The 15,908-nt window shown below is 37.7% G+C and overlaps 1 long non-coding RNA gene across 1 annotated transcript in view; it reads left to right on the forward strand.

Moving 5' to 3' along the window:
- Positions 1-15,908, forward strand: part of LOC138709894 (uncharacterized) — a 92,462-nt gene that overhangs the window by 494 nt on the left and 76,060 nt on the right. Inside the window, exons 2-4 of the long non-coding RNA XR_011334999.1 lie at positions 1-100; positions 194-275; positions 365-455. The exon at positions 1-100 is cut by the window's left edge and continues 4 nt beyond it. This is a non-coding gene — a long non-coding RNA (uncharacterized lncRNA). The remainder of the gene's footprint in view (positions 101-193; positions 276-364; positions 456-15,908) is intronic.

Here is a 15,908-nt window from a genome sequence, read left to right on the forward strand (position 1 = left end):
TGGATACGAAGTTCCCAGCCACCGTTATTACGTAATTGGTGAGGATTCAAGAGAATTCCATCCACTACTTGCAAAATCGAAGATGAGAGAAATCAAAGCAGTAAGTTTAATATAGTCCTCATTCTAAAGTTTGTACCACACGTGTTGCTACGTATTCAGTACATTAATTTAACTTGAAATGGTTTGTCTTCAGGACCTCAATGGAATCTTCTATCATGACTGACGGAGCTGCAATGGAGGACTTGGCCCAAAAGCCCGATCAACGGACTCGGATGGTGAGTTTAATGCGGCATCAAAGTCCTCTTAACCGCTGTTAAACTTAAACATCATATTTGAATCTCTTAATGGGACGCTTCTTTTCTAGATTGCCGATGGAATCGTTCCACGCCACGAAGATTCGTCCACCACACGTCGCTGGAAGGGAATGGCTGGCGCAGAGGACTTCCGCAGCAATAGTAGGTGCCGGCTTTTATATCTTGGTTGTTTCAATGTCATTAAGGTCACTGGCTGAACCCTTCAGAAATCCGGAATTACAAAGTCAAGGTTGTGAGGTTTTCATTTTGTAAGTGCCAATTCGGCTGGATAATTCAAGGCCTCCCCGTAATAACCAACAAAATTGTAATTCATGTTTCAGGGCAAAATGAGAACAATTTCAGGGATATATTATTTCATTAGGCTTATATTTACTAGCAGAACCATTTGATTAATGAAGGATATCAGTTCAAAATTAGTTTTTCCACCAAAGTCACACATTTCATTCAATTCAATTCAATTCAATTCAATTCAATTTATTTGGCCATTAGACATACAGTTTTAGGCTTCGCCTGAATACATTGAAAAAAAAACATATAAATACATTTTAAAAACACTAATAAAAGAAACAGTAAAATTTAAGTAATACAATCAAAACATGAAATAATTTGAAACTTTTAAACTGAAGAAAACTAACTAAATTGCAATTAAAACTTATTTATTAAAATACAATTTCATACAAATTTGTGTTGAAAAAGTCAGCAACAGAATAAAAAGGATTATTTAATAACCAATTTTAAAATCTAGTTTTGAAACTATATTTTATAATATTGACTAGGTAGCTTATTATATAATTTCATCCCCATAATAAAAAAGTTTGTGTTGCTCTACAATATGGAATATTAATTTGTTCACTATTTCTAATTTCATGATCATGTATATTGGCCACTAATGAGTAATTGTCGATATTTTGTCGAGTGTAAAGTACTAGATCATATATATACAGATTTATGATTGTTAAAATCCGAGATTGTCTGAAAAGTGGCCGACAATGTTCCAGATAGTTTGATTTACATAAGATTGATGCTACATCTTCAATTTAAGGATAACTGTCTTAAAAATATATAATAGTTTAATACGAAGTAAATTAGAGTACGCATCTATAGTTTGGAACCCTCACTATCACTCGCACTCGGTCATTCTCGAGAGAGTACAGAATAAAATCCTAGAACTGCTATATATGAAAAAGCATTCACGTTACAACATATTGCAATCTTATGAATCCATGCTGGCTGAATTGAATGTACCATCTCTCAGTAGTCGCAGGATAAGAGCACAACAAATGTATTTGTTCAAAACCATAAATGGCTTAATAGACAACCCTGATCTTCTACAGCTAATTAGTTTCAATATTGGTAAATCAAATTTGACAAAGCGATCTCTCTTTTATTTACAGACAACAAAAACACTATCTCATAAAATGTCTCCACTTTTATTAATGCTTCGAACTTACAATCATCTATCACATAAAAAGGATTTAGATTTTTCGTTATCGTACAATATGTACAAGAAAAAGTTATGTAAAGCATTACTTGAAACACATGTTCTGTGTTGGTGAGTTTTTTGAATGAATGAATTGAGCCTATTGGCCTGCAGTGTAGTGCTGTATATTGAATTTATTAACATGGTGTTGTATTTGCTCTGCAATTTGCCAATTATAGCTACGCCTACATTTTGCATTTTTGGCTGTGATGTCTGCACTTGGCTCTTTTTGATTTGTTTTTATTTGGTGTTTTTCATTTATATCTGTATCTGTGTCTTTTATTTAGGTGGTATTTATTTGTTTTTTTTTTTTTCTTCTCTTTTCCATTTTTAATTTGTAATTACACTTGTAATCTCTTTTACCTCTTTTTTCGTGTTGTATGCAATTCTATGCTTTTTTTTCTGTACTGTCTTATGAGGATGAAATTATTGGGGATCATCAGTGTGGTTTTAGGCGTAATAGATCAACTATTGATCAGATTTTTTGTATTCGACAAATATTGGAGAAAAAATGGGAGTATAAGAGTACAGTGCATGAGTTATTCATAGATTTCAAAAAGGCGTATGACTCTGTTAAGAGAGACGTTTTATATAATATTCCTATTGAATTTGGTATTCCCAAGAAACTAGTTCGATTAATTGAAATGTGTCTTAGTGAAACGTACAGCAGAGTCCGTATAGGCCAGTTTCTACTTGATGCGTTTCCAATTCACTGCGGGCTAAAGCAGGGAGATGCACTATCACCTTTACTTTTTAACTTCGCTCTAGAGTATGCCATTATGAAAATTCAGGATAACTCAGAGGGTTTGGAATTGAACGGGTTACATCAGCTGCTTGTCTATGCGGATGACGTGAATACGTTAGCAGAAAAACCACAAACGATTAGGGAAAACACGGAAATTCTACTTGAAGCAAGTAAAGCGATAGGGTTGGAAGTAAATCCTGAAAAGACTAAGTATATGATTATGTCTCGTGACCAGAATATTGTACGAAATGGAACTATAAAATGGAGATTTTTCCTTCGAAGAGGTGGAAAAATTCAAATATCTTTGAGCAACCGTAACGAATATAAATGACACTCGGGAGGAAATTAAACGCAGAATAAATATGGGAAATGCGTGTTATTATTCGGTTGAAAAGCTTTTGTCATCTAGTCTGCTGTCACAAAATCTGAAAATTAGAATTTATAATACAGTTATATTACCGGTTGTTCTGTATGGTTGTGAAACTTGGACTCTCACTTTGAGAGAGGAACAGAGATTAAGGATGTTTGAGAATAAGGTTCTTAGGAAAATATTCGGCGACAAGAGGGATGAAGTTACAGGAGAATGGAGAAAGTTGCACAACGCAGAACTGCACGCATTGTATTCTTCACCTGACATAATTAGGAACATTAAATCCAGACGTTTGAGATGGGCAGGGCACGTAGCACGTATAGGCGAATCCAGAAATGCATATAGAGTGTTAGTTGGGAGGCCGGCGGGAAAAAGACCTTTGGGGAGGCCGAGACGTAGATGGGAAGATAATATTAAAACGGATTTGAGGGAGGTGGGATATGATGGTAGAGACTGGATTAATCTTGCTCAGGATAGGGATCAATGGCGGGCTTATGTGAGGGCGATAATGAACCTCCGGGTTTCTTAAAATCCAGTAAGTAAGTAAGCATAGATGTAATCTGTACGCCCATAATGTCTTATATACGCAGCAGTTGAATTTATAAACCAGTAGAAATATTTCATTATTTAATTCGGTTTTACATTCGGAATGTAATTTATTTTGTTTTACGAAGAGGACAGTAAACAATGTAATATATCTATAATCTATTTTGTACATTACAAACTCTTAATTTCCTTGATTTACATAAATTAAATATCGTGATGACTGGTATAATCATATTGCATTATTTATATGTTAATTCTAAACACGACTGTTTTGCTAACCGAAACCAACGGCGTTGCTGGCGCTGAGAACAAAGACGTAATTTGTTTGGGAGTATGAACTCTGATTATTTTATGATGAAACCCTCAACGTTAATTGATGAATGCCACCCAGTCCCTATCACAATGATGTTAGGTTTTGTTATCAAAAGTTCCTTCGCACACACGAGGCTTTCAGCCCTTGTGTACGTAGGAGCGGATCCTAACTGGATTACGAATTCAGCACCACGCCGCAGACACTGAAAATTATTACCAACGCAACAGAGTGGAATCCTGAACTTGGAGATTTTGAGCAAGGTTATATGCATAGAGATAAAAAAAATGTTTTAAATCTACATGCTCAGTCTACGGAAAAAGAAGACTGGGAACAATAACTGGCTGCGATTCGCCCGACAAATTAAACATCTCCGCAAGGCTCGATGGCGATGGGAGGTGTTTCTAATTTACACAACGTACTGAAAGTTACGATAGTTCACTGGTTAAACTGCAGGAAAAGAGCTGATACTGCTGTAGCAAATCACTAAAAATGTTTTGCATTACCAAATTTGATTCGATGTAGTTACGTGAGATAGGGACTCATGAAAGGCTTAAGTGAGGGCGGCAATGAACCTCCGGGTTCCTTAAAAGCCATAAGTATATAAGTAACTAGTTACGTGAAATTTAAAGACAATATTATTTTCATATAATGCCAGAAGTTTATGTCTATTTGTGGCTTTGAAGGCTATTGAAATTTTTGCGTCCGGTTTCACAAAATTACGTTAGAAATCGCAGATAAATGTAAAATCAATAAATTTCCTAATAATAATAATAAATAATCCGTGGCACTAGAGCCTTTGAAGGGCCTAGACCGACCAGACGGCTGCTGGCCTCACGTCCACATGCCGAAGCAGAGGTGGACGATCATCCAACCAGAATGGAGGTATCGTGTTGTTAGCACGATGATGTCCCCAGCCGTTATAGCTGGTATTCTCAACCGGATTTCGCTACCTATCGTAGCTCCCCAAGTGCATCACGATGCTGGGTGGGTACCGGTCCCATACACTGGCCGAAATTTCATGAGAAAATTTCTTCCCCCATGAGGACTCGAACCAGCGCGCATTCCGTAACGCGAGTCCTAGGCGGAATGCCTTAGACCGCGACGCCACGGCGCGGGACAATAATAATAATAATAATAATAATAATAATAATAATAATAATAATAATAATAATAATAATATACCTTTACGGCGGCAATAGATTGATGCACAACGGAGCTTAGACATGTGACGTTACCCTCGTAACTACATTTTGTTAAGAACGCAAAATGACCTGTCAGCCATCACCTTGCGCGCTGTAGGAACCGAACCTAAGCCAGCAGAGTGCTGTGTGCAGTCATAGTGAACAGTTGTCTGACGTTAGTGTCGAGGTTGTTTGTCACAGTGTTTAGTGTAGAGTAGAGCGTCTCGTTTAGGCACAGTGAAAACGTAAACAAAGTGCAGGTAACGTGTGGGGGAGATCCAGCCGTACGTTAAACACGAGGGATGCACAAGGTTTTAGTTACAACTAATTATATTAATTAAATTAATTGACATTATATTTCCAAAAACACACAAAATAAAAGAAAACAAATTGCATAACATTATCATATATGGTAAGGAAAGGTATTTTCGTGATATTTTTAATATTATAGCTACCTAGTTTTTCCCCATTTTTGGAAAGATATAATATTTTTCTATTTCTGTGGCATTAGTGTAACAAAATATATAACAGAGAGGTGTGTTTTCTATTTTTTTAATTTTAATTATTAATAGGAAATAGGATGGAAAATGTGAGTGTTTGGTAAGTAATTTCGTGATAGGGGTAAGGCAATTTCGTGAATGAAAGGAATACATGGTTATTTCATATTAGGCTTACTCCAATATATATATATATATATATATATATCTGCAGTGCTTGGGAAAAGTGACATAAGTCAGCTTCCACAAACCTTTTTTGATAATTTATTGACAACTTACGGAACATCTGCTCGCTTGGAAAAAATACCTAAGTTTTTCTCCCATTACAATAATCCATACAGAAAAAAATCAAATCCACATAAACCATATATATATATACACACACACACACACACAGGGTGATTCACGAGGAAAAGTCAAAAATTTAGGATACGATATCTTAGACCATTTTGAGTGAAAAAGTTCATTTGAACATAGGTCCGTTTTCGAACAATGGCGGAGCTACATGGATTTTTTTGGTAAAACGTCTCGCCCCAATGTGAATCAGACGTTACCATATGCTGCTGACGTGAGACAAGGTCAAGGTCGCAATGAATGACGTAACATTGGAATCTGCATTGTGAACGATGTAGATAAGAGGAAGAAACCGGGTGGTGGGGCATTACAAATGTCCAATCGCCTGCCCTTGTCTGATGTAATGACACAGAACCCGCAGATAACACAAATAGCCTACACTATCATCAATTCACAGCAGTCCAGTCAGCTACCTACACTACAGTAGTTATACAGGTACAGTTATCGGAAGTGTTAAGTTGTGTTTTTCAAGATGCCTTATACATTTTGGACTACAGAATACGCCGATATTGTGTATGTTTATGGTTTGTGCGATGGAAGTTCCTTGCGTGCCGTCGCTGAATATGAACGACGCTTTCCGAACAGAAGGGTGCCATATCGAAGAGTACTTACTGTCTATGGGGTTGGATGAAAGACTTGGTACAGCAAAGGAAGGGGGAAACGAGAGAGGCGCTAATCGGCCGTGTTTTGGATGCGCATAGAGAACAGTTACGTGCAACTCTCCCGCGCGATGAGCGCGATTCACACCGGAGCGTAACAGTGCATTGAAGCAGAAGGAGATACCTTTGAAAATGCGCGAAAACATCGACCCCGACGTCTAGAATATTAGGTATGTATGCATACGTGAACATAAAATTTAAATTTATCCGTTATCTGTCTCTAAATGCGAGTTAATAAAATGGAATCTTGTATGACTTGAGGCTTTCCCGGCGTTTGATGTAGAATAACTCTTCTCGGGGCAGAGCTAGCCGTCGAAAGCTTGGAAGCTAATCTCCAACTCACCTGGCTGAGAACCCGAGAAGAGTTATTCTAAATGGAATCTTCTTTGTTTTTGTGAAAACAAAGAGCCATATCTCCGTAACCGTTCGAAAACGGACCTATGTTCATATGAACTTTTTGACTCAGAATGACTTCAGATTTCATATCCTAAATTTTTTACCTTTCCTCGTGAATCACCCTGTGTATGTGTGTGTGTATATATATATATATATATATATATATATATATATAGACGGACATCTGACCTCAATCGAAATGTAGATAGCTGTGGTTTTTTATACAATTTTTCATGCTCTTTCCAGTTATAGTGAAACCATATGCAAACTCTAACATTACATTTATAAAATAAATTGTGTTAAATATTACAAAGAACACTGTGAATTAAAAAATTGCCTCTAGATAAAAACTATGGAGACAACAGATGTCTTTGATATATATATATATATATATATATATATATATATATATATAAATTCACAATAGTGTCTTTAAACTATTTAATGACATCTTGTTTATGCAAGCTTATAAATGTATTTCAAAGATATAAAATATTTCATCAGCTTTAACAGTCCATATGATTGTTCCGGGGCCGGGTATCTATCCCGGGACCTCTGGTTGAACGTACCAGCGCTCTGCCAACTGAGCTACCCGGGAACTCTACCCGACACCGTCTCAACTTTTCCCTTTATATCCACACAACTCGCGTGGGCTGACGAAACGCCAGAGACCCACATCGAGTGCACACAAAGTCTGTGTGACTTGAAATTGTGGTTTTCTGTTAACGTACACAGTGACGTATATATTATGCAAATCTAGTCTTTCAGGTAAAGCTTCCTGTAAAGCAGATTTGAATAATTTCAAGGGAGTTGTGTGGATATAAAGGGAAAAGTTGAGACGGTGTCGGGTAGAGTTCCCGGGTAGCTCAGTTGGCAGAGCGCTGGTTCGTTCAACCAGAGGTCCCGGGATCGATACACGGCCCCGGAACAATTTTTCCCTTGAAATTATTCAAATCTGCTTTACAGGAAGCTTTACCTGAAAGATTAGATTTGCATAGTCCATAGGATTGTTCATGAAAAAAAAAAATCTTCTAGACTACTATCTTTGAAATATATTAGGCTCAGTAAATAACAACACATGAAACAAAGAATAAAATTTGAAACATAAACACATTTACGACCGTAATGTAGAGATAGGTCTATTTTGATGAATTTGAACATTTTACAGGGACTGTTAATGTAAAAATATGAGATCGTTTGAACATTTTACAGGGACTGTTGATGTAAAAATATGAGATCGTTTGAACATTTTACAGGGACTGTTAATGTAAAAATATGAGATCGTTTGAACATTTTACAGGGACTGTTGATGTAAAAATAAGACATCGTCCGGACAACAGTCTCTCAAACATCTTAGGGCTAATAAAGTTAAAAACATTAAACAAAGAACAAACATGAAACATAAACACATTTACGATCCTTGTGATTTCTTGGCAACAAGACTTTCAGGAGCCCTTATTGTGAGATTGTATCTCTGTTTAAAATGGAACCACCAACATATACTGGCACTTTCGGTATCTACGAAGTGTGAAGTGTCTTGTATCAGTGAAGTGTGTTGTGTAAGTGAAGTGTGTTTCTGTTAGAGAAGCTTTATAGTTTATAGTGGCAGTGCAAAGTATTTGAACAGTGAAACGTTTTTGAAGTGTTAGTGAAATCAGGATAGAATCAGTGAAATGTGTCGTAGTTCCAGTGCAGTGAGTGAGTTGACAGCGAAATGAGTGTAATGTTGAAAGGTACTTGTGCAGATATGAACATATCATACTCGTGGGTTTTAGTTAGAACTTAGGGTTAAAATACAAATTAGATTTACCGTACTTTAAATGTTATTTTAAGTGTCATGCTTAATTTAATTTAGGATGCTCCGTATTATTATTATTATTATTATTATTATTATTATTATTATTATTATTATTAATTGTATTTTCATTAATTATGTTTTTTATTAATTGTCATTATTGAGTGTAATTAGTTACCACTGCCACCGGGTATATACCCATTTGCAGTGTGAATACATACTCGTACATACATACATACATACATACATACTCGTACGTACATACATACATACATACATACATACATACATACATACTCGTACATACAAACATACATACTCGTACATACATACATACTCGTACATACATACATACTCGTACATACATACATATATACTCGTACATACATACATACATACTCGTACGTACATACATACATACTCGTACATACAAACATACATACTCGTACATACATACATACATATATACTCGTACATACATACATGCATACTCGTACATCCATACATACATACATACATACATACATACATACATACATACTCGTACATACATACATACACACATACATAATACTCGTACATATATACATACATATATACTCGTACATACATATATACTCGTACATACATACTCGTACATCCATACATACATACATACATACATGTACATACATACATACTCGTACATACATACATACATACATACATACATACATACTCGTACATCCATACATACATACATACATACATACATACATACATACTCGTACATACATACATACTCGTACATACATACATACATACATACTCGTACATACATACATACTCGTACGTACATACATACATACATACATACTCATACGTACATACATACTCGTACATACATACATACATACATACATACATACATACATACATACATACATACATACTCGTACATACATACATACATACATACATACTCGTACATACATACATACATACTCGTACATACATACATACATACTCGTACATACATACATACATACATACATACATACATACATACATACATACATACATACATACATACATACATACATACATACATACGTAATATTCACTGTACCTAAACGAGACGCTCTATTGTATTCGGTAACGTGTACAAGTGCAATGTCAAACCACCAGTCGTATTACTTGCGTTCACATTGACATCCTGTGATGCTGAGCGGTCATTCTCAAAATATAGAAACTGTTTGGGTGATCGCCGCAGGACGTTTCTGTTCGCAAATCTTAGCAAGTATTTTGTTATTCATTGTAATGCCGGCAACGAAACCGAAGAAGACGAAACCTTGCATGTATAAGATATGTAGTCATGTACTTTATTTCCAATCATAACCAGACTGTAGGCCTACTAGCTTTGTTCATGTCCGCAGTATGTGCCCAGCACCGAGTGTGTGAATGCTAGTCAATGCTTGCGTACATTGATTGCTAAAGTGTCCCGGTTGCACCATCTAATCATCATCAACATCTAGCGTCAAGAATGGCATGTTTCGACTTGTGACAAATCCGAACCAACATCAGCTCGACTTTTTGCAGAACTGGTCGTTACAGCATAACACGATACACATATTCAGTCCCTTTACGAAATAATTCGCTATACTCTCTTATTATTACTAGCCGTACCCGTGCGCTCCGCTGCACCTGTTACAAATAAATATAAAATAATTACATAATTAAAATAGGACGTTTGATCCAGGGAACAACTTTTACAACAGCGCAAGATAATCTGCTTCGCTTATTACCCAATCTTTTTGCATTGCATTTATTGCATATATATTTTATGTATTTTAACACGATTCAATTGAGCATAGTTCAAATTTGAATTATAAAATAATGGATTGATAAGCTAACGTACTATTACTGCATACTAAATCAATACACTCTCGTTGTTCGTTAATTCTCTGAGATTAAAATGAGTGTACATAAATATTATTTTAAGAAATACAGAAAACGAATGTACAAAATAGCCTATCAAGTTTTCTGTGCATAAGAAGCTATTTTAATCTTACCTGTCCTCGATTTACTCAGACGTTACTGTAATAACATTATAGCATTATGTCCATCTAGAGAAACTACACTTTCCAATGGTGAAATAATAATTAATTATACAAATCGGTTAATTTAGCTTCTGATATTACTTCATACAAACACACAAACATTCTCTGTAGGCTATGTTTAATAGCTTTCGATTGTTGATGTCCAAGGCCCCTGTTTCGATTGTTGTTGTCCAAGGCCCCTTATAGACGAAGTCATTTGTTCTTAATTCATTGCACCGTCTTAGATGGAATTATTTTAATTTTAAAACTCATTTATCTCATTAAATATCAGTCCTATCAAAATTTTGTAACGAATAAAACTTATCGGAAATCATTTTTAAAGAAACTTTCCTTATGTAACATTTTCCGCAAAAATCAATAATAAGCGAGATATTTCGATTTATTTAATTCGGGCTCCCTTATAACCCCCCTTTTAAATAAAGTATTTTGAATGCCATATAGCCTAAAATCTAAGTTACAACGAACTTAATTTATATTCCAATTTTCATATAAATCGGTTCAGCAATTATCGCGTGAAAAGGTAACAAACATACAGACAGACATACAAACAAAAATTTCAAAAATGCGATTTTCGGTTTCAGGGTGGTTAATTATATATGTTAGGACAAATTACTTTTGGAAAATCGAAAACTACCAGAAAAATTTCGGCTACAGATTTATTATTAGTATAGATGTCGCATATAGTTTACGCCACTACTCCGTGTCCTTTTCCGGTTCCTTTATCATGATCTAATTTAGTATTACTTACTTTCACTATACTTCGCATTAATTTCATACATAAATTAAATCAGTTTTATTTAACGCCGATTCTTCCGTTTTTTATCTCATTTTTCTTTCGAGAGCATCCGTAAGCCTGGACCAGAGAGTTGCTCTTTACACTACAGAAAGAGGTCGAGGAGAGCTATTCCCCTGGTTTTGTTCTCAATACACGTCCGACGCAGTTATGGCGCCGAGAAATTTGGCGCAATAGAAGTTAAAAACCTTGGTATTTTTTTCTGGAAAATCAGCTTGTGTTCGGGATTCCCATTTTGAACTTATCGTGCCCGAAGTAAGTCAAGGGGGAATGCAAAACCGCATACCGTTCCTCGACATCGCCATTATTTCCGAAGAATACAGACTGAAACATGTTAGATAGGTCAAAAAATGAGGCTAGAAAAAGTGCAATGGATTAGAACGGTTTTAGTAGTAGGCCTAATTATAAGTACACATGCATGGATACTACAGAGAAAAACGCGGGTATCTGATCTTATCATTCTCCATGTTAAAAGGGCGGGCGTTTGAGACCAATCGTTCTCGTTGTGTAGAGTAAATTCTATTATGAAGATAAAATAACCGTTTTTTTTTTTTAATTTTGCCTTCCTCTACCATCCACACGCCTGGGGACAGAGAGTTGTCCTTCACACCAAAAATAGACTTCCAGGAGCTCTATTCAACGTACTTATCAGTGTTGATCTCACTAAATGTACTGCTGAGTCGAAAATCAGAAAGTGTTCGAAATTGCCATTTTGATGCTATCGTGTAAGAAGTAAGCCAAGGGGGAATACAGGGCCGCATGCCGTTCCTCGGTATTGCCATTATTTCCGGAATTAGAGACTCAAATATTTTAGGTACCCAAATATTGGGGCTAGAAAAAAGTGCGACGGATTTGCTGGATTTTTGCGGTGTTTACTAAGGAAAATGCGGGGGTGCTACAGTTAAAAGGGCGGACCTCTGAGCCGCTTCGTTTTCCTTGTGTGGAAAAAAGTTTGTTTTGGAGAGTCAAAATGACCATTTTTCGAAATTTTCCCGGCCTCTCCCGTCCAAACGCGCGGGGATAGAGTGTTGTCCTTTATACTGAAAATAGAGCTCAACGAGCTCTATTCAACGCACTCATCGGCTTTGTTCCAACTATAGGTACTGCGGAGTTATGCCGGCTAGAATGTCGGCGGCATAGTGGTTTAGGTCTCGTGATTGCCATTTTCATGCTATCGTGTAAGAAGAAAGTCAAGGGGGAATACAAGGCCCCATCCCGTACCTCGTTATGGCCAATATTTCCGGCATTAGAGACTCAAATCTTTTAGGTACCCTAGAAAAATGTCGGCGGAATTGTGGTTTAAACCCATTCACTTTTTTTCTCGAAAATAAGAAAGTGTACGCGATTGCCATTTTGATGCTATCATGTAAGAAGTAAGTCAAGGGGGAATACAGGGCGCCTATCCCGTTCCACGGTATGGCCATTATTTCCAGAATTAGAGACTCAAATATTTTAGGTACCCAAAAATTGGGGCTAGAAAAAAGTGCGACGGATTTGCTGGATTTTTGCGGTTATTTCTAAGGAAGATGCGGGGGTGCTACAGTTAAAAGGGCGGGCCTCTGAGCCGCTTCGTTTTCCTTGTGTAGAAAAAAGTATATTTTGGAAGGACAAAATGACCATTTTTTTTTAAATTTCCCGGCCTCTCCCGTCCAAACGCGCGGGGATATAAAGTTGTCCTTTATACTGAAAATAGAGTTTTCCGAGCTGTATTCAACGCACACATCGGCTTTGTTCTAGCTATACGTACCGCGCAGTAATGGCGGCTAGAATGTCGGCGGAATAGTGGTTTAAAACCCTTACACTTTTTTTCTCGAAAATAAGAAAGTGTTCGCGATTGCCATTTTGATGCTATCGTGTAAGAAGTAAGTCAAGGGGGTATACAGGGCCGCATGCCGTTCCTCGGTATGGCCATTATTTCCGGAATTAGAGACTCAAATATTTTAGGTACCCAAAATTTGGGGCTAGAAAGAAGTGCGACGGAATTGCTGGATTTTTGCGGTGATTACTAAGGAAGATGCGGGGGTGCTACAGTTAAAAGGGCGGGCCTCTGAGCCGCTTCGTTTTCCTTGTGTAGAAAAAAGTCAGTTTTGGAAGTTCAAAATGACCATTTTTTGAAAATTTGCCGGCCTCTCCCGTCGAAACGCGCGGGGATAGAGAGTTGTCCTTTATACTGAAAATAGAGTTTTCCGATCTGTATTCAACGCACACATCGGCTTTGTTCTAGCTATACGTACCGCGCAGTAATGGCGGCTAGAATGTCGGCGGAATAGTGGTTTAAACCCTTCCCCCTTTTTTTCTCGAAAATCAGAAAGTGTTCGCGATTGCCATTTTGATGCTATCGTGTAAGAAGTAAGTCAAGGGGGAATACAGGGCCGCATGCCGTTCCTCGGTGTGGCCATTATTTCCGGAATAAGAGACTCAAATATTTTGGGTACCCAAAAATTGGGGCTACAAAAATTGCGACGGATTTGCTGGATTTTTGCTGTGATTACTAAGGAAGATGCGGGGGTGCGACAGTTAAAAGGGCGGGCCTCTGAGCCGCTTCGTTTTCCTTGTGTAGAAAAAAGTCTTTTTTGGAAGGTCAAAATGACCATTTTTTGAAATTTTGCCGGCCTCTCCCGTCCAAACGCGGGGGATAGAGATTTGTCCTTTATACTGAAAATAGAGTATTCCGAGCTGTATTCAACGCACACATCGACTTTGTTCTAGGTATAGGTACCGCGGAGTTATGGCGGCTAGAATGACGGCGGAATAGTGGTTTAAACCCTTCCCCTTTTTTTCTCGAAAATAAGAAAGTGTTCGCGATTGCCATTTTGATGCTATCGTGTAAAAGGTAAGTCAAGGTGGAATACAGGGCCGCATGCCGTTCCTCGGTATGGCCATTATTTCCGGAATTAGAGACTCAAATATTTTATGTACCCAATAATTCGGGCTAGAAAAAAGTGCGACGGATTTGCTGGATTTTTGCGATGATTACTAAGGAAGATGCGGGGGTGCTACAGTTAAAAGGGCGGGACTCTGAGCCGCATCGTTTTCCTCGTGTAGAAAAAAGTCTGTTTTAGAAGGTCAAAATGACCATTTTTTTTAATTTTGCCGGCCTCTCCCGTCCAAACGCGCGGGGATAGAGAGTTGTCCTTTATACTGAAAATAGAGTTTTCCGATTTGTATTCAACGCAGACATCTGCTTTGTTCTAGCTATAAGTACCGCGGAGTTATGGCGGCTAGATTGTCGGCGGAATAGTGGTTTTAACCCTTCCCCTATTTTTCTCGAAAATCAGAAAGTGTTCGCGATTGCCATTTTGATGCTATCGTGTAAGAAGTAAGTCAAGGGGGAACACAGGGCCGCATGCCGTTCCTCGGTATGGCCATTATTTCCGGAATTAGAGACTCAAATATTTTATGTACCCAATAATTCGGGCTAGAAAAAAGTGCGACGGATTTGCTGGATTTTTGCTGTGATTACTAAGGAAAATGCGGGGGTGCGACAGTTAAAAGGGCGGGCCTCTGAGCCGCTTCGTTTTCCTTGTGTAGAAAAAAGTCTTTTTTGGAAGGTCAAAATGACCATTTTTTGAAAATTTGCCGGCCTCTCCCGTACAAACGCGAGGGGATAGAGAGTTGTCCTTTATACTGAAAATAGAGTTTTCCGAGCTGTATTCAACGCACACATCGACTTTGTTATAGCTATACGTACTGCGGAGTTATGGCGGCTAGAATGACGGCGGAATAGTGGTTTTTACCCTTCCCCTTTTTTTCTCGAAAATCAGAAAGTGTTCGCGATTACCATTTTGATGCTATCGTGTAAAAAGTAAGTCAAGTGGGAATACAGGGCCGCATGCCGTTTCTCGATATGGCCATTATTTCCGGAATTAGAGACTCAAATATTTTAGGTACCCAAAAATTGGGGCTAGAAAAAAGTGCGACGGATTTGCTGGATTCTTGCGGTGTTTACTAAGGAAGATGCGGGGTTGCTACAGTTAAAAGGGCGGGCCTCTGAGCCGCTTCGTTTTCCTTGTGTAGAAAAAAGTCAGTTTTGGAAGGTCAAAATGACCATTTTTTGAAAATTTGCCGGCCTCTCCCGTACAAACGCGCGGGGATAGAGAGTTGTCCTTTATACTGAAAATAGAGTTTTCCGAGCTGTATTCAACGCACACATCGACTTTGTTCTAGCTATACGTACTGCGGAGTTATGGCGGCTAGAATGACGGCGGAATAGTGGTTTAAACCCTTCCCCTTTTTTTCTCGAAAATAAGAAAGTGTTCGCGATTGCCATTTTGATGCTATCGTGTAAAAGGTAAGTCAAGGTGGAATACAGGGCCGCATGCCGTTCCTCGGTATGGCCATTATTTCCGGAATTAGAGACTCAAAT

The sequence above is a fragment of the Periplaneta americana genome, chromosome 1 (assembly GCF_040183065.1).
Source record: "Periplaneta americana isolate PAMFEO1 chromosome 1, P.americana_PAMFEO1_priV1, whole genome shotgun sequence".
Taxonomy (NCBI): Eukaryota; Metazoa; Arthropoda; class Insecta; order Blattodea; family Blattidae; genus Periplaneta; species Periplaneta americana.